Source organism: Capsicum annuum, chromosome 5, assembly GCF_002878395.1.
Source record: "Capsicum annuum cultivar UCD-10X-F1 chromosome 5, UCD10Xv1.1, whole genome shotgun sequence".
Taxonomy (NCBI): domain Eukaryota; kingdom Viridiplantae; phylum Streptophyta; class Magnoliopsida; order Solanales; family Solanaceae; genus Capsicum; species Capsicum annuum.
In genome coordinates, this window is record NC_061115.1 from 73126774 (window position 1) to 73132671 (window position 5898).

A 5898-nucleotide genomic window follows, 5' to 3' on the forward strand; every position below is an offset into this window, starting at 1 on the left:
TCGTGAAGAAGCAAATATTTTCCCAGTGGCACTCCAAGAGCTATAATCAGTGACGGAGGTACGTACTTTATTAACACTTGGTTTAAGAATCTTTTAGCTAACTATGGTGTTAGGCATAAGGTGCCCACTGCGGATCATCCACAAACGATAGGACAAGTTGAGGTCTCCAACTGGGAGATAAAGTAAATACCATAGTACAAATGACACATCATGGAGTGGTTGAATTGTGTAACAAAGAGAAGACTGACAATTTTCTAGTGAATGGACAACATGTGAAGCATTATTGGGCCAATCATGGAGACAAGCACACCGTGTCCATCTTTTTTCCCTAATAAGGGAAACAAAAATATGGTTAAATGATAAACCACCACTCTCTATCACTTCATAGAAATATCTAGCTTGGAAGTTCTTTATTTGATTCTTTCTATCCGGGAAGACTGCACGCTTGAGGAGCGAGATCTTTAATTTCAGATAGAAAGAAAAAGAGAATCTCTACCAAGCTTGGGAGAGATTTAAGGGTATGCTCAGAAATTTCCCTCACCATCATCAATCAATGATGTTCTTGTTAATAATTTCATTAAGGGATTGGATTCACACACGGAGATTCTCTTGCATTCAGCAGTAGGTGGACAGGTTCTTGAGAAGACGTATGAAGAGTTGTAACACTGCTAAATCGGATTTCACAAGGGAATCCTCACTGGTTTGCTGATTCAAAGAGTGCTCCTAGGAAGGTTGTAGGGGTATTGGAGGTAGACCTATTTACTACATTATATGCACAGATCGCAGAATGCAAAATCATAGGATTACTCAGCTTAATAACATCAAGTTGAGGGTTACACAAATAGCAGCTACAACTTATGTAGTCCAAACAGTGTATTCTTTGTGTTAGGTTTGTGAAAGTGTTGAGCATGTAGCAGATGCTTATACGACTAATCTAGATTCTATCAACTATGTAGAGAATGCAATTCGTTAATGAAAGAATAATTTCGGTAACACATATAATCCTAACTGGGGAAACCATCCAAATTTCTCATGTGGTGGAAATCGGGCGCAAAATGCAAATCACTATAAGGGGCCAATGCAATCAAATCAATAGTTGACTTAGAATAATCAGGAAACTGTTCAAGATAGCAATTTGGAGAAGTTAATGAAGCAGTTTATGGCTCAACAAGCACAGTTTACAATAGAAATAAAGACTCAACAAGCACAGTTTGCAGTAGAATTGAAGAGTCAACAATTGCTTACTAGAAATCTGGAATTAAAACATGGACAAATTACAGGAGAATAGAATATAAGAACATAAGGATCATTACCTAGCGATACAGAGGCAAATCCAAAGTAGGTTAATGCGGTTACAATAAGGAGTGGGTTGTAAACCAAGGAGCTAGTACAAGATCAGGATAGTCCTACAACCACTAATGATGGTTCTAGAGATAATATGGAGAAAGAAGTGAAGGAAAAAGCTGCAAGTGATGAAATTCAAATGGAAAAGAAAACTCTACCTTTACCCTTTCCTGAAAGGGCAAAGAAGCATCAAAAGGAGGCGAAGCAGGTTCATGCAAATCTTCCTCTTGTTGACATTCTGTAAAGTGTTCTAAAATATGTGAAATACCTGAAGGATATAGTTGCAAATAAGAACCGATTGACCGAATATGCTACATTTGCACTTACTGAGGAGTGCATATCCAAGATTCAAAACAAATTGACCACGAAACTGAAGGATCCAGGTAATTTCACTTTGCAAATTATCATTGAATAGATCATTAGTTCTCAAGGAACGTGTGATTTAAAGGATAGAATTAATCTTATACCCACATCTTTGTACCGGAAGATGGGTCTTCGGAGTCCAAAACCCACTACTATAGTTTTGCAGTTGGCAGACAGGTCCTTTGCTAGGCCTAATAGTATTATTGAAGATGTCTTGGTGCAAGTAGGATCTTTAATTTTTTTGGTGGATTTTTTAATACTTGACTTTGAAGCTGATCCTGTGCTCCATTTATTTTGGGATGACCTTTCTTAGCAATGGGACAACCATTAATTGATGTAGCAACAAGGAAAATCTCAATGAGAGAGCACAATAATGTAGAGGTTTTTGATGTATATAAGGCGATAAAATTGCCAACTATATATGAGGAGTTGTCTACTATATTTGTTGTAGATCTTGAGTCTGATCAAAGGTTATTATTGTCAGATGATCCGTTAGAGCGAGCTTTGATGGATCATGATCTTTATGGAGATGTGAAAGAATTGGAATTGGTCCAAGTCATTAATTTGGTGGTGATTGAAACAAGAAAATGGCCTTTTGAGCCATTGAATATGCCAATTGGTCCATCACCCAAAGCTTCAATTGATAAAGCTCCAAAATTGGAGCTTAAGGTTCTTCCTACTCACTTGAAATATGTTCACCTTGGTGAAAATGATACCTTTCCTGTTATTTTATCTGCAGGATTATCTGATATGCAAGTATAGGAAGCAATGACAGTGTTGAAAAGGAGGAAGAAGGCGATCGAGTGGCAAATATCTAACATTACAGGAATAAATCCAGATTTTTGCATGCATAAAATACATATGGAGGAAGGTTTTAAGCCAAGAATGTAGCAACAATGCAGGTTGAATCCACTGATGAAAGATGTGGTGTGGAAAGAGGTCATTAAGTGGCTCGATAATGGGATTGTTTATCCTATTTCATACTGTAAATGGGTGATCCCAATATATTTTGTCCCAAAGAAAGGTGGGATGACCGTGGTTACTAATGAAGCAAATGAGCTAATCCCCACTCGTATGGTGACTGGATGGAGAATATTTATCGATTATCGGATGTTGAACGAAGCTACAAAGAAGGACCACTACCCCATTCCATTCATTGATCAAATATTGGATAGGTTGGAAGGGCAAGAGTACTATTGTTTTCTTGATGGTTACTCAGGTTATAATCAAATCACCATTGATCCTAAGGATCAAGGAAAGACGACTTTTACTTGTCCATATAGTACTTATGCTTTCAGACGTATGCCTTTTGGCCTCTGCAATGTACCTGTGATGTTTCTGATATGTATGATGGCAATTTTCTATGATATGGTTGAAGAATTTGTCGAGGTATTCATGGATGATTTCTCTATTTAGGGTAATTCTTTTGATGAATGCTTGTAGAATTTAGATAGAGTCCTAGCTCGATGTGAAGTGACAAAATTGGTGCTGAACTGGCAGAAGTATCACTTTTTGGTAAAGGAAGGAATAGTCCTTGGATATAAAGTATCATGTATAGGACTTGAAGTAGATCAGGCCAAAATTAAAGTGATTGAAAAGTTCCCACATACAGTGAAAGGAGTACGAAGCTTCTTGGGACATGCAGGTTTCTACAGGCGTTTTATTCAGGGTTTCTCAAAGATTGCAAGCCCGATGTCCAATCTGTTAGAAAAAGAGGCCAAGTTCAATTTTGAGAGGATCATCAAGAAGTATTTGAGAAGTTGTAAAAGAAGTTGATTGAAGCTCCTATTCTAATCTCTCTAGATTAGCAGTTTCCATTTGAATTAATGAGAGATGGTAGTGACGTGGTTGTAGGAGCTGTTTTGGGCAAAGAAAAGAAATGGCATTTTCCTGAATTTACTATGCTAGTAAAGTCTTGAACGATGCCCAAATAAATTATACACACTGAAAAGGACATGCTGGCAGTGGTTTATGTGTTTGATAAATTTAGATCATATTTGGTGGGCACAAAGGTTATTGTTCACTCTAACATACGGCCATCAAATATCTCTCCAATAAAAAGGATGTAAAGCATTAACTGATTCAATGGATTTTGATATTGTAAAAGCTTGATTTAGAGGTTCGTGATCATAAGGAGGAAAAAATTAAGTGGCAAACAATTTGTCAAGGTTAGAAACTCATGATCATATTGGTGATTTATAATGCTCAAATTACACTCTTGAATGGGTGTAAGTGATCGTTGTCAATATAAAACCCAACTAGGTTGGGGCCGAATTCCACAAGAAACAATGTGAGTGGCGATTAAAGTAGTTTAAAACTAAAGTTACAAGTAAAATTCAAATAATCGATATAAAAAGATAAAATGGAGGTTTTGGAGATTAGCAAATAATGTTGTTGGTCACTTTAATTTTAGTGTTTGAAATCAGTCTAAATGGGAAACCCGAGTTATGTTCACCATAGGTTTTGGGAATTGACAGATACTAAGTAATGCTTGGGATTCTTGAAGTAAGTAGAAAGAGCAGAATATCCCTGACGACGATACTATCTGACTGATCTCTCAACCTCACCAGACAATTTATTATCTAATTCTCTCGAACTTAGATAACTTATCTATTTCCAATAGGATTTTATCTCAGGTAGATCAATCCAGTTATGGTATTGATTATGAAACAGAAGGTTGGTAGCTTCCGAGTCCCTGTTGATAATTCACGACCTCTAGTTTATTTCTCCATTAGCAGCAAATAAAACCTAAGGCATAACCTAATGTTTGCAACCAGTAGATTTCAGTTAAAACAACATAATTTCGAGACGTTCTACTACTCTTTGAATCCGTTAAATACCTAGTAACCTATCAAACCCTAGTCCATGGATCCCATAACTCCGCCAATGGAATTAGCCGTTCATAATTTGATGAACAAAGTAAAAAGCTGAATTCATGATAATAAGGATAAACTTACGAACGGATGAAAAGCAACAAGTAGTCTCTTCAATTTAATCCCGAAAATAGGAATCCACCAATAGTTGATAAATGTTGAAGAAAATAAAACTCTCCAAAACTAAAAAAAAAAACTCCTTGAATAAACCCTAAAAGATGCTATTTATACTAAAGCCTAATTACGAAAATAAAATAGCAAATTCAATTAATTCTTGGATTAGGTGATGCCCTAGCTGACGCCGCGTCAAGAATCTGACGACCTATCACAGATGGCGTCAGACTTGCTCCAGTTTCTTCAATTCTCTGCCTTAGGTTGACGATGACTCTGATGCCGCATCAAGGATCTGACGGCGTATCACCAACATCGTCAGATGTATTCTCCTATGGCTGATTTGTTGCTTAAGGCTGACGCCATTCTTGATGCCTTATCACCTACTTGACGCCACATCACAGACGTCGTCAGAACTACTTCTCATCTCCAATTCCCTGGTTAAGGCTGACGCTGCTTCTGATAGGCTATCTCAAGGCTGACGACATATCACGAATTTCGTCAGCCATGTTTTCTTCTCTTTTGCTCAGATTTTTAACTCTTTTGCTCCATTGTCGTTTATTTCCATTCCTTCAGCGTTTTACTGCAATATCATGAGCAAACACATAAAAAAAATAAGAGTTGCATCAGAATTCACAATTATTATGAGCTAAAAAGCATTAAATGTGTTAGCTTTTGCTCACACATCAGCACCCTCAACTTAAAACAATTGTTTGTCCTCAAGCAACAAACTAACTAAGAGTATTCAAAGTACAAGTTGGCAGCTAACTATTCATATCAGTTTAGAATACATGCACCATCTCCAAGGTTAATTAAATTAAGAGCAACTGTGTCTATTATTGAAAACACCCATGCAACTCACGAGGATCAAGATATGGCAAGAATTTTAGCAATAACAACCCAGTACATACCCAAATCACACTATCCTAATAAGGCAGTGATTAGCAACATATCTAGTATGCCCTCACAATAAAGAAATCCCTTTTTCACTTATGTCAGAATTTACATACATAAACACGGGGATAAACACAAAACTCACTCTCAGAATGAAGTTCCAACATTGAGCATCAAATGCCATAGGCTTGACCTTATAGTCAGTACCCAAGTCGTCAGACATGTCAGTTAGGATCACTATAGGGCTTTTTTTAAGCTTGTAACATAGGCTAGGGGCTGGTATGATATTCATGGATATTTCAGAGTGACTATT

At 37.0% G+C, this 5898-nt stretch overlaps 1 non-coding gene across 1 annotated transcript; it reads right to left on the minus strand.

The window, feature by feature from the left end:
* Positions 1–442: 442 nt before the first annotated feature.
* LOC124899023 lies at positions 443–549 on the minus strand. Its single transcript, XR_007056162.1, has one exon. It is a non-coding gene; the product is annotated as a small nucleolar RNA R71 (small nucleolar RNA).
* Positions 550–5898: the final 5349 nt, after the last annotated feature.